This window comes from Leptonychotes weddellii, chromosome 7 (genome assembly GCF_054177405.1).
Source record: "Leptonychotes weddellii isolate Sample4059 chromosome 7, ASM5417740v2, whole genome shotgun sequence".
Taxonomy (NCBI): domain Eukaryota; kingdom Metazoa; phylum Chordata; class Mammalia; order Carnivora; family Phocidae; genus Leptonychotes; species Leptonychotes weddellii.
The window spans coordinates 108,720,814-108,742,441 of NC_138375.1; the positions used below are offsets into that span (position 1 = coordinate 108,720,814).

General features: G+C 43.2%; 1 protein-coding gene and 1 long non-coding RNA gene across 4 annotated transcripts in view; both read left to right on the top strand.

The window, feature by feature from the left end:
• LOC145722729 (uncharacterized) overlaps nucleotides 1-5,078 on the top strand; it is a 5,862-nt gene extending 784 nt beyond the window's left edge. Inside the window, exon 2 of the long non-coding RNA XR_014147215.1 lies at nucleotides 343-5,078. This is a non-coding gene — a long non-coding RNA (uncharacterized LOC145722729). The remainder of the gene's footprint in view (nucleotides 1-342) is intronic.
• LOC145722726 (rho GTPase-activating protein 26-like) overlaps nucleotides 1-21,628 on the top strand; it is a 115,372-nt gene that overhangs the window by 27,618 nt on the left and 66,126 nt on the right. The window contains exon 1 of one of the 3 annotated variants that reach the window (XR_014147205.1): nucleotides 8,351-15,471. The exons of the other annotated variants lie outside the window; for them this stretch is intronic. The gene's annotated coding sequence lies outside the window, so the exon portion shown is untranslated. Of the gene's footprint in view, nucleotides 1-8,350; nucleotides 15,472-21,628 lie in introns of those variants that run through there. 3 annotated transcript variants of the gene reach the window in all.

The following is a 21,628-nucleotide window of genomic DNA, read 5'->3' on the forward strand; positions in this document are numbered from 1 at the left end:
AATACCCACCACCAGGCTAACCCATCCTCCCACCCCCTCCCCTCTAGAACCCTCAGTTTGTTTTTCAGAGTCCATCGTCTCTCATGGTTCGTCTACCCCTCCCGATTTCCCCCGCTTCATTCTTCCCCTCCTGCTATCTTCTTCTTCTTCTTTTTTTTCTTAACATATATTGCATTATTTGTTTCAGAGGTACAGATCTAAGATTCAACAGTCTTGCACAATTCACAGCGCTTACCAGAGCACATACCCTCCCCAGTGTCTATCACCTAGTCACCCCATCCCTCCCACCCCACCCCCCACTCCAACAACACTCAGTTTGTTTCCTGCGATTAAGAATTCGAGGCATAATTTCTGTAGAAGGTTTTTCTGAAACACTGTAGTGACTTTTTATAAGATTTAATATCAGTTTATTTGGATAGTTCCATGTGGATAAATGGTTCTTAACAGGAATTCAGCCAACAAAAGACAATGCTTTCCATACAGTGTCTTAACTTTTAGGACTGGAGTCTTGCTAGATAGAATTTAAGCCTGAAAGTCAGTCTCTTGTCCGTGTCTCAGGCTGTTTTCTCCCGAAAGCCAGTCATTCTTAGATGTTTAATTTAGGAGTGGGCAGAGAGCGAGAAGGAACAGCATCACGTCTGTCTTTGTACACGCAGATGACCTGTTTGGCAACATGCAAGCACTAGAGACTCATTGACCCACATCCCTTCCTCCTTCTCCTGCTGTGCACAGGCCATTTAGGGTCTGGTACCACAGTTACTACTAAACTGTGTTGCCAAATGCAGAAATCTCCATCCCTGCGGACTTCTCATGAGCTAGAGGCAGACAGCACTGTGGCTGTGCTTTCATTGCCGGAATCCTTGGAGGTGGCAGTGGACTGAGAAGGGTCATGGAGGATTCAAGAAAATCCTCTACCTAAAACACCAGCTGGCCTGTGTTTTCCTGACTGGACACCTGCCTTTCACTCCTTGGTAGTTTCTACTTTTTAAAGAAATAATAGAATGAAAGTTCTTTCTGTGTCAGAACCTTTACTCTGTTTTCCTATCAAGCTGTTTTTGAGAGTATTTTTAATCTGTTTTGGTGGAACATCCACAGCTTACGTTCACTGAGGGCAGAAGTTAAAGAAACTTTGACCAGTGTGGGAGAGGCAGAAGCCCATGGGAGAGCCCCTGAAGACAGCAGGTGCTCAGTAGCTGTCTGCTGCCAGCTTTGTAGAACAGCACGAGCCCACCCCTGCCCTTGAGTCACCGGGCCATAAACAGGACATGCTGCATGACCTGGAGGTCTGACTTTTGTTCCTCTGCTTGTCCACTGGAATGACCAGGCTGAGACCAGTTGCCAAGCAACCCTGGACATAATAGAAGCAAGGGAACTCCTCCACTGACTGTAAATCCCCCTTTGCCTTTTTTCCTCTGTCGTCTCTTCACTTAGGGGGCTTGAGGCTTACTAGTTTTGGGTGGGAATAGAAAAAGTGTACTAATTGGAAATACTGATTGTGAGAGTTTTACCTGTTTAATTCTCACCAGTGTAGCTCTAATCAGATAACTCAGTGTTACAGTAGAAGGCTCTGGCATCTGTCAGAGAGCCCCACGTTCCCTGATCACTTGGGGGGAAGAGAGGTAAACTCCATTTGGCGTCAGCATGGGCACTGAGTCTTGATGAGGCACTCCACCAACCATGAATGCAGCTTATCTTAATGCCATCCTTTTAGTTGGTTTTAGTAAGGTACATTTGTAGACACGGTGCCTCCACTCTGTGCCAGACAGGCCGCTTTTTGACATGAAGGAGGGAAGACCCAATCCTAGCTGCTTAAGCAGAAAGGGAATTTATTTTGATATGTAGCTGGAAAGCCCAAGGAGGTTCTGACTTCAGACTGGCCTGAGTCCCGTGGCTCACCCAATGTCTGTAGGGCCCTGGTCTCCCCACATCTTTCGACTCTGCTTTCCTTTAGGCTGGTGCCATTCTCAGATGGCCTCTTTCCTCGAGTTGGCAGGATGACTTGCGGCCAAGAGTTTGAACTGAAGCCCCGAGCATGGTTCTCATTGGCTTCTTGTTGAGTCACATGCTCGTCCTTGAGATAATCCTTGAAGCTCGCCTGGCCTGAACCCAGAGTGGAGTCAACAACATATGAAATAAATGTTCTGAAAGTCAAGGAGGGATGCTTTCCCAGAGGAATATTAGGATGCTATAAATACAGAAGAAGGGGGGATAGCTGCCAGGCGGCCAAGGCAACAAAATTCTTCCACACTGGCCTAAGCAAATTGAACAGGGTCATCCAGGGAAGAGAAAGGGCTCTGCCTCCCAAATGTCTCATGGTTCTTCCTCCACATTTGGATAAGTTAATGTGGGCTATCAGGGTTTTTTTCTTTTCTTTCCCTTTTTTTTTTTTTTTTTTCAGAGTATGTTTTAATAAAGTTACCCTGGAATTTCAGATTTGGAGAGGGACAAAAGAGAGTTTCGAAGCCTTGGGGCTCACCAGGATTGGGCAGACTGTGGGCAGTCTGAGAATAGTGTTTGGGAGTCAGGTGCCTAGTGAGCAGGGGATGGGGCATCAGGTGGGTGTCAGGGTGAGATGGGACCACCCCTGCTGGGACAAATAATAAAAAATAAATGCAGAATGCTATATGAGAACTATTAAATAATGCAACAGATCTGTGATTCCCTAGCCGACGATTGCTTGTCTTACAGCCCGGCCAGTATGAGAGCTAGTTCTCTGTCTTCCAGAGCCTGACTGTATCACCTTATGATACTAAGGGTTTGTGAAACTACTTCCAGTAGACCTTATTTTGAATCTGCCCATCTGCCGGATTAGACTACAGGGGTTGGCAAACTTCTGTAAAGGGCCAGACAGTAAATATTTTAGGTTTTGGAGGCCACTTAGGGTCTGTGTTGCAGATGCTTCTTTTTTGCCTGTGTTTTTACAACCTGTTAATAATGTAAAAAACATTCTTAGCTCATAGGTCATACAAAAACAAGCCAAGGACCACAGTTAGCTGAGCCCCAGGGTAGGTTATAGAATCACATAGTCCTGGGTTCCAGTCTTGTCTGGATGGCTTGTGAACTCTGGGCATTTTAACCTCTCAGAAACTCACTTGTCCCAATTTTCTCTTCTATGGAGTGAGTCCGATCAATGTACTCACCTCATGGGGTTATTGTAAGGATTACTGAGAAAGTACTGGCTCTTTGGAATCATGATGTTGACCCTTTACCACTGCAGAGCATATTCTTCTTGGGGAAATGGGGCTGAGCTTTAAGAGTCTTTGTAATTTCCATTGTTCTTCCTCTTTTGATGCCTTCTTTTTCTCTGTTTTGGGCAAATCTTCATCAGGTTTTGGGAACTTGATGCCAATCTCAGTTTCATTTCTGGTGTGTTCAGGAAGTGACCCACATTTTAATCCATATTTGGCAGTAACTGAAATAAATTGGCTTGGTTCATTATCAAAATGCAAAATATGTATTTGTTCTGCTTCCAGCCTGAAATTCCCTTCATGTCCACTTTTTTACTACATTCCAGTTTTTCAGCCTATCAAGGCCTCTTATTAAAGGCAGAAGGAGAATTGTTTTTTCCTGCTTTATCAGAAAAATAATGTTAGAATTGTGGATTTTTGTTTGTTGAACTTGGTGGATAGATTGAAAGATTTGGAAAAGGACTAAATTTCTCCCCTGAATCTCTGCCCTGCTGCCTATAGTTTGTACAGGTAAATTATGATGGAATGGATAGAAACCACATCACTTCTCAGATGCATTTTTTCCTGCAAGCAAGTACCTTGTTCAGGTCTTTGCTCTGTTGTCACTTTCTCAGTGGCCTCCCCCTGACAGCGCTTCTCCCATCCCAGTTTTTTGTTCTAGTTTTATCTGTAGTACTTTTCTCATTCTAACATACTATATAATCTGTTTATCATGGTTTCTTTTTGTCTATCTTTCCTTGCTAGAATAAAAACTCGACAAGAGCAAGGTATTTGCCTTTGCTCACTTCTGTATTCCTAGTGCTTAGAATGTCATCTGGTACATAAATAAATATTCATCGAATGAATGAATGAATGCTTTGATTCCTATGTCAGAATATTTACTACATCCTCTTCTTTCTGGCCTAAAAGAACTTGGGTTTGAATATTGACTCTGCCACAAATTGCTTCTGTCTTTGAGCAAATCATTTAATCTCTGAGCACTGTAGTTTTCTTATCTTTAAAATAAGGGGTTAGAGTAAATGATTGCTAAAGTTCCTACTAGGTCTGTAGTTCTGTGATTATAATCTCTGGTTAAAGGAAACGATGTACTGCTATTAAAATTGCCACAGATATTTCCTAAAAAGTTTGAATTTCATTGGTGGGCAAAGTGGATTGAAAGAGAGTTTCAGAAAAGTTTTCAGAGGTACCCTCTGCCTTCCCTAAAACAGTTCTCAAGTATTCTAGTATGGTTGCTTTCAAGCACCTTTCCATCAGCCCTTTTAAGATAAAGTCTTAATGTCTAGATAGGGGTTTCTGAGCCCTGCATACTCTGATGCTGCCTGATTCCTCCAGCTTCACACTGCCTCTGTGTCTAGGCACTGTGTTTCAGTCCTTCTGATTTGTTTCCGTTTCTTGAATGAATGATGGGTTTCCCAGCTTCAGTCCACTGAATATTTCTGTTCCTTCCACATGGTGTGCTTGGTGCCTTCCCTGTACCCCTTTGTTTGGCCACTGCCTACTTATACTTTAGGTCTCAACACATAGTGGGTCTGGATGGATTAGCAGCAGGGTTCCAGTTTCACTGGGAATCTAACTAGCTAAAGTGTGGATACAGGAAAGGGCGGAGTTTGCTCAGGAACCCTAGTCTGGCTGGAGCAGCTCTGCAATAAAAATGCTAGGGTTTTTGGGATTAGATTGCGGAAGGCTTGGGTGCCACAGTGAAGAGTCTGTCTTCCTTCCCTGGGTACTGGGAAGCCACTGTGAATTTTTTGAGCAGCACGGTGACATAGTAAAAATTGTATGAACTAAACAACATAGATACACCTCTATCAGCATTGAAAACATTATTTCCCTAATCCCTAAAGAATACTTGGTGGGGAGTGGGTAGGGATAAATGCTAGGGTTCCTGTTTTGTACATGGGAAAAAGCTGGGACGCATAGTGATTAAGGAACTTATTTTAGGCGTCACAGAAAAGCAGTATTGAGCCAATAAGTGTTTTTATAATTAGATAGAGTGGTGGTCTGCAAGACTCATGAATGCTGTAAGTGGCTTCGTTCATTTTTTCAAGCAGGTAGCAAGGTGAATGTTGTGTTGAGTGTTGAGAGGCAGTCCGTCAAAGGTGACTGACTCATGGATGCTTCTGGAAGCTTTGGCAGAGACTTGGATTCTGTTTAGGAGATAATGGGCTACTTTTGGGGGTGGATACAGGTTGCTTCTTTCTATCATAGCCGTGCTCACCCTGTGTGGTTGCTATATGTCTAGATTTAGCAAGATCAAGGAGTAGGAAGATAGTGATTCCTCCCCTAGTTAGTTTAGGATGAGTGCTTTCATAACCTCATTTGTGATTCTGTTATTTAAACTTTAAGGCAGGTATTTGGGTTTTGCAGCTTCGTTAAAGATTGTGTTTAAAGCTAGGTTTGGAAATGAAAGACTTCAGTGGTATAATAGCTGATCCCCAGTGACTGCTTACTACTCTGCATTGGATGTGCTTTGCAGACTTTAATATGCATCCAGATTGCCTGGGGACCTCGTTAAAAGGCAAATTCTTAGGTGGGGCTTGAGATTACATATTTTACAAGCTCCCAGTTGATACTGATGCTGCTGAGTTGCATGTGCTAGACCTGGATTTCCCTTCTTCCTTTCCACTCTGCCCAGCCTTTTTCTTTCTTGGCATCTCAGATACCTCTGTAGCCAGAATGGTCTTTTCAAAATGAAAATCTGATTTTACCGCCTTACTGCTTCGAACCCCTCCTGGCTCCCCATTGTACTCGTATATAATGGTCCTGCCCATTTGCCTTTCCAGCCTCATCTCATACCATCTTTGCATTTTTCAGCCATCAGGCCTCTTTTTTTGCCCCCTTTTTCCAGCCATCGTGCCTCCCACCCTGAACTTTGGCACACATAATTCCCTCTGATGCAACCCTCCTCCACCTTCCTTCCACTTGCTATTCCTCCATCCAATCTCAGTTCAAGTGTTATTTCCTCTGGAAGCTGACCCTGGCTTCCCAGTGTAGGGACCTTTTGCTGTTGCCTCTTGGGCCATTGCCAGGCCATTCTGGCACATAGCTGGGGCCAGCATCAAGGAAATAGGGGGTTTGGTTGGTGCATTGCTGGATATTGTTTTCTAATTGTTCCCTCAAGTGGAACATTGTGCATCATTTTAGGAAGTTGTAGATTGCACAAGAGGTGCCTTTCAGAAACTACTCTGCTTGGAAGGGTGGTGATGGTGAAAGTGTACTTGATGGTGTGTAGGAGGAAGGGGATGAGCAAAGAGTTTCCGCCAGGAACGACTCATGTCATCTAAAGCTGGGTTTGGAGGCTGCTGCTTATGTGTACACGCTCGGTGAATGGTCATATGTCCCTCTCCCTACCCCCATGCTTCTCCTTTTTCTCTTGTTCTTGCAGTTTTATAAAAGCAGAAACTAAACCCCAAAGGAAGAAATTGCCTAGTTCAGGGCTGTAAGAGAAAAGAAACCCAGGTCTGATTACAACCCAGGCTTCTTCATGCACCAGGCCATTGCTGGTGTGCATTTGCTTCTCGAAGCCTAGCAGCCTTTGACAGCTTCCTGGGTATGTGAACAGCCCTGTTTAGGTTATGCTTTTCTTCCCAAACTGGAATGCATTGAAGAGATGCCCTGAATATGTTTGGCAGAAAATCCCTCACTAGTTTGGTCACCTTTCCTGCTGTGTCACTCTTTTAGCAGTGACTACTGTCAGAAGTAACATCTGTGGGTTTTTTAGAGGCATCTTTTAATGGTCCTCCCCCTGCTCCCACTCCCACTTTGGAGATTTGTCCTCTGCATTTTGGAGTCTTCTTATAACTTATTACAACTTAGACTATAAGGTCCATTTAGATTCTGATCTTGATGGGCCTGTGGCTATATCCTAAGTTGTCTGTGTGGTGACTGGCACGTAATAGCCACTCCACACGTGGTCACAGGAGAAAGGTCTTAATTTATAATATATTGGGCAGGCACACCTTCCCCCATCTTTCAGCAGTCCTGGCAGTGATTCTTTGAGGCTGAGGGTGTTTGTGCCTGTGAAATCCTTAGCAGGATCTGTTCCTTGCACTGTAGGGAGTGACATGAGCCACAGGAGCACATTTGTAATTGGCTTCACAGCTGCTTATTCCCTTGCTTGAATTCACTGGCTTGAGCTGTGGCATGTACAGTGTTAAACAAAATGGCTTGGTCCACTGGGGCAAATCTCAAGGTGGTACCTTGTTATCTTCCTATTATCCTTGAATGTGAGCTCTGAGAGGGGCCATACTTATCTTCCCATTGTTTGCTACAATGATCCAGAGAGCAATGAGTACAGAATAAATAACTACAGAAAATCCAGACTAAATGGATGAAGGATGAATACATTCATCCTAACTTAAAGGTTGGGGTGCATGCAGAGCTGGGGAGGCTGCACGGCTTATTCACGTCTGTTCTCTGTGACTCATTGGAGTCCCTTCCCTCCTTTTCTCCCTCCCTCCCTCCCTCCCTCCCTCCCTCTCTCTTTATTTTGGGCTTCTCTTCCGTTAAACTGCCGTCAGAAGGCCAAGCTCTTTTTCTTTTCTAATCCCATTATTTGTGCTTCATTACTAGGCCTGCTTGTGGTGTTAGCTTGGTAATTTCCTGACTTTCCATGACTCTCCTCAGGAGCCTGGCATTGTGTTCTCATGTGCTTTGAACTTCCTAGTTGTATGGTGTCTCTTTGCAAGCTCTGAGGGGTCTTAGCATCAGGGTGGGAGGAAAGTGGGGGCCATGGTAGAGAGAGATGGAAATGATGTGGGTTCATTTCTTGTTCCAGTCTAAGCAAGTGTCCAGACCTCCATCTCATATGGCTCCGATCCTCTCTGAGGAGGAACACTGGGTCTCTGATGAGGCTCTGGGCAGAGAGTGTGTGTTTGTGTGTAGGATTCAATCATCAGCACACTGTAGGTGCTGCTTTCTGTGTGAGGCATCTTTGATTGCAAGATGAGTGGCTCTGTGGTTTAGTTGGTTAAAGCACAGGGCTGATTGCTTTTTCTTTCTTTTAAAAATAGTTTTCAGGGGGCGCCTGGGTGGCTCAGTTGGTTAAGCGACTGCCTTCGGCTCAGGTCATGATCCTGGAGTCCCGGGATCGAGTGCCGCATCGGGCTCCCTGCTCGGCAGGGAGTCTGCTTCTCCCTCTGGCCCTCCCCCCTCTCATGCTCTCTCTATCTCATTCTCTCTCACAAATAAATAAATAAAATCTTTAAAAAAAAATAGTTTTCAGGACATAGCTTTGATTCTTTTCTTTGGTCTTGAGCTGTGGAATTTCCATAGAAACCTTTTGAATTGTGTTTTACACACCATCCAGTTCTACCTCCTGTCATCTTGAAGTTTTATCAGTGCTTCTAGTGCTGCCCTGGGGAATAGTGATGGTCATAATTAATATCTGCTGATGACACCCTATGTGCTAGACCTTCTGTAAATCCTGTATACACTCTCATTGAATCCTCAAAATAGCCTTATAAGGTAGTGATAGTATTGCTGTTGGCACCATCTCCATTTTATAGGTGAAGAAACCCATGAGATCCATTTGGAAAGGTATTAGATACCCCTTTTTGTTTAAACCAACAAAAAGAAAACAAAAAACGTAAGCATCCCTTTGAGAAAAAGGAATGTGTACCTTGCTTGAATCATAGGCATATTTTCTAGGCTGCCGGTTAAGGTGTAAGATTCAGTACAGGGTCCCCCCCCCTTTTCTTTTTTAGAACTGTTACCAAGGAGATATATTGCCTTCCAAAGGCAAATACGATAAAGATGTCCCCCTGCTTTTGGCTACTCTTTTGTTTAAAGAATGTCACCATATCCAACTGTTTTCCTTACAGGGAAGAGGGATAAAAATGCCTTGTCGTGAACTCTTGTAGTTAGAGTGTTCCAACCTCTCTCTCTCTTTTTTTTTTAAATGAATTCAATCCATGCCATTCCTATTCATCTGTAATGCCAGCCATTGGTAAGAGTGTCCACATAAGCATTTGCCTTCTGTCTGCTCAGACAAGAGTGTATGTGGGTTAGATTCAGTCACCTTGTGGGAAGTGGATAAAACTGGACTGAAAAAATGGACATCAAAGAGGGTCTGTTCCTTCTTAAATCCCTGGCAGCTCCAGAGGTGATGAGCATTGAGAAAAACTGTTTTGTGTTATCTTCTATAGGAATGAGGAATTTGTTCACAACAAATGTCCAGGGAATTTTCTTTCTGTGCAGAAATGACTACAGTTTTGTCACTTGTAGCTCAGTCCCATTATCACTGCTCAAGAAGGATATATGTGAACGTGTTGAAGTTGCCATTTTTCAGATTTCATTTGATTCTCCTAGTCTCATTTTCAGAGCATCCTTTAATAGAGCTGTAGCCAAATAGCAGGATTTAACACATTTAAAGTTTTGTCACCTTTTGTTTTTTCTGTCCTCAGTTTTAGTAGAAAGTCTCCTGAGAAGTGAAATTGCTGAGGTCTGGAGCAGGATGGAAGAGAGAAAAAGCAATTTTCATCGTTAACTGAAGGGGTTTAGAGTGCTTTGTGGATTGAAGTTTCTCAGTTTTATTAATGAGAAGTAGGTATTGGAAAAACATATCTTGATTGCTTTGTTGAGATGTAATTCACATGCCAAGGCACTGGAAATTTGGAATTAGCTCAGGGACATCTGAGGAGACAGTAGGCTGAGTCTGGGACAGGTGAAAAGGCTCCTAGACTACTTTTTGGTTCAAATTGGGAGACCTAAACTTGAGTTTGACTTTTCCTTCTCTAAGCCTCAGTCCCTCACCTGTAAGATAGAGATAATAATACATGGCCTACTTTGTAAGGCTGATTTGAGGATTCAGTGAGCTAATAGAGCACGTAAAATGCTTAGCTGGCACACCCTCAGTAAACGGTAGCCAGTGTAGACCCTTAAACCAGCTTCAGACACAGAGTCATTGAATTTGGGGACCTTATCTTTCTGGCCTATGTGGCGGGGGAGTGGTGGTGGTGGTGGTGGGTGTGTGTGTGTGTGTGTGTAGATGTGTGGTTAAAGAATAGTCAATTGAATTGAAAATGCATGTCCTATGTTAGGGAAATAAAATAGTTATCTGTGGTACCAATTTAACCTAGAGGTACCAGATAAAATATAGGATGCCCAGTTAAATTTGAATTTCAGATAAAGAACAAAAATTTGTTAGTGTAAATCAGTCCCCAGATATTTGTTGGTTACCTTAACTTCGGCTGGTTGTCTTATATTTTTATTTGTGAATTCTGGCAACCCTAGTATAATCCCATTGTTTCCTTTTTGGAATCTTTTGGCTACCTTTATGATAACTACAGATGAGACAAGAATTTCTAATAGGATGTAGGGATATGATTTTATTTGCATTTCTCCCGTAGCCCCATGCTTTGTTGTTGCTTGGAGAAACCTGGCCTTTTGTGAGTAGCCACATCATGCACTAAAACACTGATGCATAGCAGCCAAAAATCTTTATTGAGAAATAAGCAGAAGGAAACCTCTCTGATGGCACTTCCTCTACATAGTATTGCTGAGGTTGTGCTGAGGAGGATGTTGGGAATGGAATTGCAAATGTCTGGCCAAGATGTTCACTTTTCACCTTGGGGCTCCACGGGTGGGCACTGTGTTCTCAGGCTTCAGCAGCCTTTTGGAAGCCTTACTTGTGCAGGACTCCAACAATGAGCATCCCTTGTGTGCAGGTCTAGGGAACACATGAATACCAAAGAAATGAAAATCCTGCTCCTTGATAACTGAGGAATGTATAGTTTCATGGAGAGATAAGATTAGCATGTATCAATAATTGCAATAGTTTAGTGAGCACTTCCTTTGTGACTTTCCTTCAACACTGGTAGGTGCTTTACATGCATTGTTACAGTAATCCTCACAGCAGCTCCATGAGCAAGATCTTATGATTATCCCCATTTTCCACATTAGGAAATTGAAGCTTAAAATAATGGATTGGATCCTGGAGCCACACACAGGTTGGTCTGACTTAAAAGCCTCTGTTCTCTCTTGTCTCTTGCATCAAAAATTGCATGTATAGGTTGAATCACATGAAATTACCAATATGTGACCAATTCTTTTTGACCTACAAAAATGACAATTGCATATGGGGTTCAACGTAGTCCAGAGAATTAGGTGGTATACATATGTACATACACACACACACGCAACTCAATTCACCATTATAACATGTGACATGTGTATTACACATGACTTACTAAGGCTCACTCGGGTGAATGAGATACGTGGACCTAGTTAAGGCTTATCAGAGAGGATTCTGGGAAATTAGTTTTCATTTCTTCACTTGTTTACTCACCCACTCACTCAGTAGCTCACTCACTGAATAGAAGCTCACGAAATTCTGCCAAGCATTATATTAAGCATAATTTTTAGCAGGCTTTTTTTCCTCCGCTTTTTATTACGAAAAATTTTGTTCCTGCCTGTTTGTAGTGAATCCTCCTCTCACCCCTTGGCAACTACTGATCTATTTTCTGTATGCTGGCCATTTCTGGGCATTTCATAGAAATGGAATCATGCAATACGTGGACTTCTGTGTCTGGCTTCTTTCACTTAGCCTAATATTTTTAGGTTCATCCATGTTGTAGCATGTGTTACTAGTTCCTTCTTTTCTGTTGCTGAGTGGTATTCCATTGTATAGATATACTACATTTTGTGTTTCTATTCACCAATTAAAAGATATTTGGGTCATTTCTACTCTTTGGCTGTTATGTACATCGATACTATGAATATTCTTAAGTTTTTGTGTGGATGTGTATTTTCATTTCTCTTAGGTAAATTGGAGTGAAATTGTGGGGTCATTTGGCAAATTTATGTTTAATTTGAGCAGCTATTTGAGAAAGGAGAGTGAAAAATGGCTTTATATAAAGGCTTAAAAATAGAAATGAGGTTTGGTTTAGTTAGTTAGGCAGTGGTGACCTGGAGTTAAAGTACCAGAACCCAGAAAGGAGAGCTAGGCAGATTTTCAACTGTGAGAGTGAAGAAGGGCAGCTGGAGTTAGCCATAGAGATACTGATGTCCATGAAGGCTAATGCTGTTTCTCTTTTTTACTTGGCAGTGTGGGCAAAAGGCTTCTCTTCCCATTGTTGTTCATGGACACAGACACTGGAATACCGTTTCATAATTTTCCAACACTGATAGTCCTTAACAGGAAAGTAGTGATGCCTCCTTCTAGAGCATCAGTTTTCAAATGCTGAGTCCCAGTTTCTGCTGAGAAAAATATAGACAGTATAAGTAATGAGTTTTTCATAAAGCTAAATATATCTAAAGCAGAGGTCTGTGTCTTATTCTGAGAGTGTATCTTTCTTACTATTTTGGAATAGGTAAGACATTGTTTTTTTATATTAAGTGATAGGGAAATACATTTTTTAAAAAAGATTTATTCATTTATTTGAAAGAAGAGAGTGTGCAAGTGGCAGGGAGGGGGAGAGGGAGAGAGAATCCTCAAGCAGACTCCTCCGCTAGGCATGGAGCCCCGTGTGGGGCTCGAATCCCATGACCTCAAGATCATGACCTGAGCCGAAATTAGGAGTTGGCCGCTCAACTGACTGAGCCACCCAGGTGCCCCATGAAATACATTTTTTGAATGATTGTGCTTGCCAGAATAAAATATTGGCAAACAAATGCTTGTGTGTGTCTGTGTCTCTGTGTGTCTGTGTTTGTGTTTAGTTTAAGTTGGTTGTTTAGATCCCCAAATCTGGGAGCCACTGCTCCAGAGAAAGTTTTGGGAAGGAGGCTGTTGGAATCCATGGTGGCCTTTGTATTTTGCCTCCTTCCTGGTTATCTTCTATAATTGTGGAGGGTAGGCAACTACAGTGAGGCCTGGATGAGACCAACCTAAAAGGTTAGTAAAAATCAAGAGAAGACCCTCACAAGCAAGCAACCCTGTTATTTAGACATCTGACTGTAAATATATGCAGTCAATGGGCACTTGCCATTTTCAATCACTTTGGTAGTGTGAGGAAGCCAGAACCAAGCTCAGGTTGGATTTCTTATATATGTTTGGGCTAACCAACAGTTGATTCTGTTCAAGGTAAGTGGTTGTTTCCTTTGGATGCTGTGCAGAGGCCTGAGGCTCTGCACACAGTACTGTGGTAAGAAGTGTGGGGCAGGACAGCACCTGGTCCTGAGGGTGGAGGGAACCCTCAGTCCTGCTCCACAGTGCCCATTCTCTAGCTTGGGGTTTAGGGAGTGGAATTTTTCTGTAATATGATCTTGAAGTACACATAACCATTTCCCCAATTAGTAGTAACAATAGTGATGATGCCATGCATGACATTAATAAGAGTGAAGTGCATTGAGCCGAACACTGGGCCAAGTGCTTTCAGGCTGATGTAATCTGACCCTAGCAACAATTGTGTTAGAGAGATACGGTTATTCCATTTTTGTGTGAAGCAATTTAGGGTCAGAAATGTTTAGTAACTTGTTCACTTAAGTTGCCCCTCACTGCCAGTAAGGGGACAGCTGGGATTCAAACTCAGCCTATTTTCTTAAAAACCCAAGCTTCTCAGTTCAGCACTTTCTACCCTGGATTTCATTTCCAGAGGCCCAGCACTTTGGGTTCACCTTCCCCTCAGAGGTCTTGTATATGAAAAGGAAGTCGAGGATGGATTCTGTGGGCTGTGCTTAGCAAGCCCTCCCTGAGGCTGTCCACACAGCTCTGGTGTGTCTAACATGCTTTATTTGCTGCCCCTCTGTGTACAGACAATTCTATTGATTCAGCCTTGGGAAGTCTTTGCCCTGGCTGACCTCTTCACCTCTTTTGTTGATACATCCCCAGAATCTTCCAAGTTCACACCCGAGTTGCAACCCCTGGCTCCTGGGGCTGAGGATGGGCTGTGAGCACCAGTCCTGCTGCTCATGGGCGTCTGTGGGCCAGAGGGTTCTGCTGCGTCTCGTGCAGGTGGCTCCCCCCCCTTACCTGCCCTTGGGAAATGGGGGCTATTTGTATGTTATCTTCACGCAGTTCTCACAGGCCATATTTTAAATGCTTTGCCATTTTCTAGTGAAGAAGGTAGATCGGAAATGAGAAATTCGAAGGTTCTTTTCGTTTCTCTTTTGTTTTTAAATTTAAGAGTGTATTTTGGGACAATATTGGCCTGAATAACAGTTGCATCTCTTGTATTTGCTAAACTTTGGCTATGGTTTGAGGTGGTGAAATCCCATTCATCTAACTAGTATCAGATTTTGCTTACTCGTACTGAAATACATTCTCCCTTCCCTATTCTTCCCTTCCATTTCCCCCCGCTCCTCTCCAATTTAACATTTACCTTAGTTTTATCCTCAGCAAACAGTGAAATATGGGTGGTGTTACTAAGTTTTGGTAAAACAGAGTCGCCAAGGCATGCAGTGGTTGAGTTGTGCAGTATTTGGCTAGAATCAGACCTAGAAACCAGGTCTTTTGACTGCTAGCCCAGCTCATTTCCTTCTTACCACTTTGTGGAACAGACTGACCATTGACAATCAGATCCAGGACTGGGCAGAAACAGAGACCCCTCTTAGCTGGTGGTTGAGCTGTATCCAGCATGGTCCATTTGTGTGGGACCAGGGTTGACCTCCAAGATGGACCAACCAGCCCCACGAAGAAAGAAGAGTTCTTTCATCAATGTGGAGGGTACCCTGCCTCCTTCCTATGCACTACTGGAAATTTCTAGCACTGGAAGAGAGTTGCAGAGCAGCTTTTCTTACCATAGATGAACTCAGAACATATATCTTATCCATATTTGGCACATGACTTACTAAGCTTGTGTCCTTGTACTTGTCTAATTCTCTGGCAACTTGCCCATCAGTTAGTTGGCCATTTTTTAGATAAGTGCCTGTATGACTGGCTCTTCTGTTTTTAAGTCATGAGCCTTGACTTTTTTCAGAAATTTACAACTTTTCAAGGGACATAGTTGAATACAATTGTATGAAATGACAGTGTTAAATTTTGTAGTGTAGACATGTTAAAATGGATCTCAATAAAGTGTGCGCTCAGTGTCCTTTTTGAATGGTCTTATTTGCATGTTTTATCAGTCTGTTAGATATTTTTATTACTCAAGTTATCTGTATTCATTGTAGAATGGTTAGAAGATTCAGATAAGCAAAGAGGAAAAGAAAGGAAAAAAAATATAGACTGTAAATAAAAGCCCCTCGAGAGAAGCCAGGATGTGGAGGGCTTTGAGCTTTCCAGGAGAGGTTGAGTCAGTTGGTGCAAGTCATTATCATTCCCAGAATTGTTCTTCTCTTCTCTTGTTCCAGACGCTAGAGATCAAGACAGGTTGGGCTGTCTGAACATGTGCTGGAGGAAGTCAAGGTAGCATTCATTTTTCTGCATTCTCTTATGAGCCCAGATGGTTTGGGGTCCAGAAGTCCTGCTGTTAATCTACCACCTACCAGGGGTGGCTATGAAAAGGGAAAATTAGTCCTTTGGGGTCCCCTGTTTATACAGTTGCTAGTTCTCAAGCTGAAATGGGGAAACATAATCTTAGAGTCATACTTCTTCGCTTACTCCTTCCAGCCCTGCTGGAGCTGTCCATTCATTTACGCATTCATTCTTTAATTTATTCATCCTTCTATCCATTCAGTATCTGATACTGTGCACCTACTGAGCACCAGGCATTGATTGCATTTGGTTCTGTAATACAGCATGAATAAGACAAGTCCCTACTCTCATGAGCTTACATTGGATTGGTACAAGTTGTGGTATCATTACTTCCCTTTCAGCTTTTCCTTCTATGGCCATAAATGCTTTCTTCTGTCCCCCAAAGTTGACCAGACTCCTGGGTTCTGTCTTTGGAGTTCAGTTCACCCTCGGACCCATAGCCAACCTGAAACTTGATTGTCCCAAAAAGGGAAGGTGAGGAGAAGGCAGCAGTTGGCTGGCTGAATTCTTTACAAAATGGGACTTTACTTTTGTTTGGGAGGAACAGGGTAGCAGATCTTGGAGGGAGGGGTTCCTGGCTTTATCAGAGAGAGAAGGCCTCATTGTGTGTTGTTGTTGGAACAGGTCCCAGAGACGGTAAGTTCTTTGGACAGGGCTGAGCTAAGCTACCATGCCATAAAATAATAGCCAAAAGAATCAGTGTGGAATTTAGGGGAGTATCAAAGGGAGCTCTGTGTTACAGCTCTCTCCAGGCAGAGGGCAGGACTTCAGCCCTGGGTCAAGCCCTGTTGTTAACTTCGTCACGTATTAATGAACATGCCTTTGTATCTTGTGTCTGTTCATACTCTTTCTTGGTCCCTCTTAATCTCTTATCGCTGTCTCTTTAGGTCTCTCCCTCATTGTGTAGTCATTTATTAAGGAATTTTGATGGAAAATTTAGAATTTAGTGTCTATAAATTCTTTCTTTTGAGCTGTGGCATAGTTAGTTGGGTGGATGGGTGAGTTGCAGGGATGGTGGGGGTGTTTGACACAGAGAACTTAAGAAAGTTCCAGGAAACCATATTTCCCAATCTTTAGTCACTCACGTATTTCTTTAATTTTCTTCTTTTTTTTTTATAAAATATTTTATTTATTTATTTGACGGAGAGAGCACGAGCAGGGAGAGCAGCAGGCAGGGGGAGAGGGAGAAGCGGGCCCTGTGACCCTGGGATCACGACCAGAGGTAGCCGCTTAACTGACTGAGCCACCCAGGCGTCCCCACTCATGTACTTCCATCATGAATTTCTGCCACATAGATGTAACACCTATTCTATTGCTTACCTAATATGTTTCTTTAAATGGGAGTACTTATTCTTTTTGAAAGGACACTCTTTGTTTTAAAAGGGTATTTCATAACTTGGTCATAAATAAAGCACCGTATAATCTGCTCGAAATAGAAGGTAGCCATAAAAATCAATATATCAACTCTAATATTTATTTATGTGCCACCTAAAATGATTTTGTACACCACAAGGTTGTATGCTTGCCACACTTTGGGAAGTTCTTTTGTACATTGTACCAGCTTGACCAGCATATTCCTGGAGAGCCCGAGGAATAAATCTCCCCCCTTCCAGTAATTTGCCCTCCATCTCCCCTTCCTGCACTAAAGTGAGTCACTAGATAATGACATGAGTTGATGTGTGTGAGGCCACAGGGAGTGTCACAGGTAGGAGGGAAGGGAACATTTTTGCCTGCCCCTCTGTCCACGCATTGGTGGCCCTGGCCCCTTGATTAACTTTGCTCGGAACTCTGGGTGCAGAGTAACATCGCCAGTATGAGGAGCAGAAGTGCAGACACTGAAATGTGCAGTGGACCAAGCTGTCTACGTGCCAGGGCATGTTTCCTGAACTCCTTAGCGGGTTTGCTCCATCCTGTGTGGCAGGGCAGAAGCTGGTGCCAATAGCCAGGGTTCACATCCCGAGCCTGCTCCTTCTGTGACATTGACAAATAACCTGTTTCATTTATTCAACAAATAAACATTGTCTGCCTTCTATGTGCCAGTCACTGTTTTAGGTTAGGAATGTACTAGTTAACAACATGGGGGTGGGGTGCGGGAGGAAGGCATGCTTTTGCAGAGCTTCTGGCCTTTTCATCTGCTTAATGGGAGTAATAATGGCTCTCCCGCCTCTGGTTATTGTGAGGTTTCAGTGAGCTAGTGTATTTGAAGTCTGCTTATTAGTATTAGCATAGTGCCTGGCTTGGCAATTGCTTCATAAATGCTCACTCCTCGCTGTTGTTCAGGTGCCCAGTGTTGAACCAGACTTTGAGCCCACTTCTGCTTTATCTTTAGCAGCACCCAACTGAAATTTTGCCTCCTTATTGCTTAGCCTTTAAGTAATTCTTTTTTTTTATTATGTTCAAATGGCCAACATATAGTACATCATTAGTTTTTGATGTAGTGTTGAACGATTCATTAGCCTTTAAGTAATTCTTAAAACCCCACAGCCTCTAGGAAACTTGGATGGCTTGGAGCCTCCTCACCTGATCATAGGACTCTAAAAACCCCTGGTGACCCCCTGAAACAAGCTTACTCATCACCTAGCTGCCATGATGAGTTGACATTCTCAGTCCCTGGATGACATTTTGTCCTCTCCCTCTCTCCCGCTCCCCTCTCCCACTTTCCCTTTCTTCTGTAGTATGAGAAAGGTTTGGGCAGAAATCTTGACCCTGCAGTGTGCTCTTTAACACCAATCTTTACTGCTGCCTACGGGAGAAGCCCATGATACTATGGTTGATCTAAAACAGAGGTATTGGTGCTGGGCCTTGGCACTTGTCTGTGAAGGGGTTTGGCTCTATTTTAATTCTGTTCATTTCTGAAAGGAGAAATTCAATGCATCACCTCTGTAATTAACCACACAAGCTAAGGTTTTGCCCTGTCCTAGTAGCAGAAGTCTCCATGGGCTCAAGTACTCAGTAGCCTGTCTGATAGTGACTTTTATGCCCCATGGCCATGCTGAATGGGCCACTGCTTCAGAGGGGAAACCCAGCTGGCCTGTACCCTGCGAGTGATGGGGCAATTATTCAGCGTCTGGAGCAACTTGAACAGTGTGCGTATTAGTGTGTCTTAGTTTGCTGGAGCAGCCCTAACGGAGTACCACAGAGTGGGTGGCTTAAACAACAGAAATTTATTTTCTCTTAGTTCTCGAGGTTAGATGTCTGAGATTAAGGTGTCTTCAGGGTTGCTTTCTTCTGGGGCTTCTTTCCTTGCTTGTAGATGATTGTCTTCTCTTAGGATTTCACATGGTTTTCCCTCTGTCATTGAATCCTAGTCTGTTTTTATAAGGACACTAGTTATATTGGATTAGGGCCCACCCACATGACCTCATTTTACCTTAATTACCTCTTTAAGGGCCCCATCTCCAAATACAGTCATATTCTGAGGTACTGGGGATTGGGGTTCAACTTATGAATTTTAGGGGGATACAGTTCACCCTATAACAGTGTGATTCAGGAAGGCAGTTCGAAAGTACACTCTTTACGTAAGCCTTGAGTTGCTTAGATGGGTCTTGAGGGTTTTAGGAAGAACTCAAGGTGAGCCAGTTTCAGGCTTCGTCACCTCTGCTGATCCTCAGGAGGGCTGACCAGGCCTCAAGTAGGTGGACAATTTTATCCACCACAGATAGGTAAGCTTTGATCATTTACCTTGTATTCTGGCTACTTCCACAACAGTTTGGGGAAGGATTTGTTGATAGGGAAAGTATAATATTGTCCATCAGACAAGACTCAGAACTTTGTCAAGAGTTGGGAAAACCATGGCTAGAGCTTTCCAGTAATCTGAACCCCCCCCTTTCCTTCCGGTTAGAGGTACTGTAAACAGTGACTGCCTACAAGAGGGGTTTGGCGTCTGTTGACTTTGGCCGAAATGTAGCCTGAGAAGATTCATCAGTTTCTAATTCCTGTTCTCTCAGGATATTAAGTATTGCAGTGAACTGGAAAACTTCTCTTTATTAAAATTGGAGGAAGAGTTGGGGTGTTTTGAGGGAGATCTGGAACAGGAAGGGAGCTGACACCAGAAGTTTGACTGCATTCCTTCAGAGATTATTTTATCTTTTTTGCATTGTCAGCGTTTAGTAACTCAAATATACGTTACATCAGGGGTGGTAAAAAAATAAGTAGGATTCCAGAAGTGCTGATATGATAGCTAGTTTGTGAGGCAAAGTAGTGTGGTGGTTAAGGGTGCAGGCTCTGGAGTCCCGCTGACTTGGTTCAGATCCTGGCTCTACCATGCATCACCTGTGTGACCTTGGACCAATTATTAACCTCTCCGAGCTTCAGTTTCCGTATATGTAAAATGGGAATGATTTTGGTACCCGCCTCATGAGGTGTTGGGAAAATTAAGCGATAATGCATGTAACACCCTGAGTCAGTGCTCAACAATCCTTAGCCATTTGCTAGCCTCTGTTTGTATTATCGGTGCAGGGTGATCCCCAAGCTGTTTCCCCAGGCTGGTGGCTAACTTCTAATTAAGAATAAAAAGTATTGTATTACTTATGCAGTTAACATGAGTTTTGTCGGGTTCCAACCTTATTGCTTTTCCATTTCTAGCCAGGTGAGCTTACTTTAATCTTTTTTTTTTTTTAAAAGGACACTCACACCTAGGGAGGAAATTTCTTTCAAATGGGAAAGAAGTATTTTTTAAAATGATATTTGGTGTTCTGCTAAACATTGAAGGTTGGTTAGTTTTATTGGCTAAAAAAAAAATTATGTTAAATATGAGGGTCATGCATTCATATTTACTCCACACAAAGTTATTTAGATGTCCCTGTCACCTTCTTGCATCCTTCCTGTGCTTTCTTTGCATTCTGTAGTCCTACTGGCCTTTCTCTCCTGCCCACCACAGGGCCTTGGCACAGGCTGTCCCTGGACCTGAAACATTTTTTTTGCAGCTTCCCCTTTTTACTACTCATACTTCAGACTCATCCCACCTTCTCTCCTTTGGCTGACCTTCCTGGTCCCTCTATAGAACACTGATTTTTTTCATTCTGCAGCATAGAAGCTGCAGAAACGTGGAAAGCACCGAGTAGGGTGCCTGGCAAGTGTTGGAATTCAGTTAATGTTAGTTCTCTTCCCTGTGCCAGAAATATGGAATTCAGGTGAAGAAACAGGTGGGAGGGAAGGGCCAAGACAAAGGTGTCAGCACAGCATTGAGGTATAAAGCTCAGCAGGTGGCTGGAAAAGCAGGAGTGGAGATGGCAAGGGAGAAAAATGAATTTCACCTTCGTAGAGTTATTGTTGAAGCTAAAGGAGAGAGAAGGGATGTCTTAATCTGTCTAGGCTGCTGTAAGTACCGTAGACTGGCTGGCTTAAAAAGAACAGACATTTAGGGCTCCTGGGTAGCTTAGTTGGTTAATTGTCTAACTCTTGATTTCATCTCCGGTAATGATTTCAGGGTTGTGGGATCGAGTCCCACATTGTGCTCTGTGCTCAGCACGGAGTCTGCTTCTCCCTCTTCTCTCTGCTCCTCCCTCCCCTCAAATAAATAAATAAAATCTTTAAAACCAACAACAAACCAGACATTTATTTCTCACAGTTCTGGAGGCTGAGTTCGAGATCAGGGTGCCACCATGGTCAAGTTCTTTTTTTTTTTTTTTTAAGATTTTATTTATTTGAGAAAGAGAGATCACAGAGGGAGAGGGAGAAGCAGACTCACTGCTGAGCTGAGAACCTGATGCAGGTCTGATTCCAGGACCCTGAGATCATGACCTGAGCCGAAGGCAGACACTCAACTGACTGAGCTACCCGGGTGCCCCTGGCATGGTCAGGTTCTGGTGAGGGTTCTCTTCCAGGTTGCAGACTGTTGCCTTCTTACTGTATCTTTCTGTGGCTGACTATGAGAGAGGAACAAAGCTCTCTACTGACTCTTGAAAGGGCACTAATCCTGTCCTGGGGGCTTTACCTTCATGACTTCATCTAATCCTGATTACTTCCAAAAGGCCCCACCTCCTCATACCATCAGATTTGGGAATAGGGTTTCAGTATGTGCATTGTGGGGAAGACATATTTAGTCTATAGCAAGGCATTTGGGCAGAACTTGGGGAACCATCTCCCT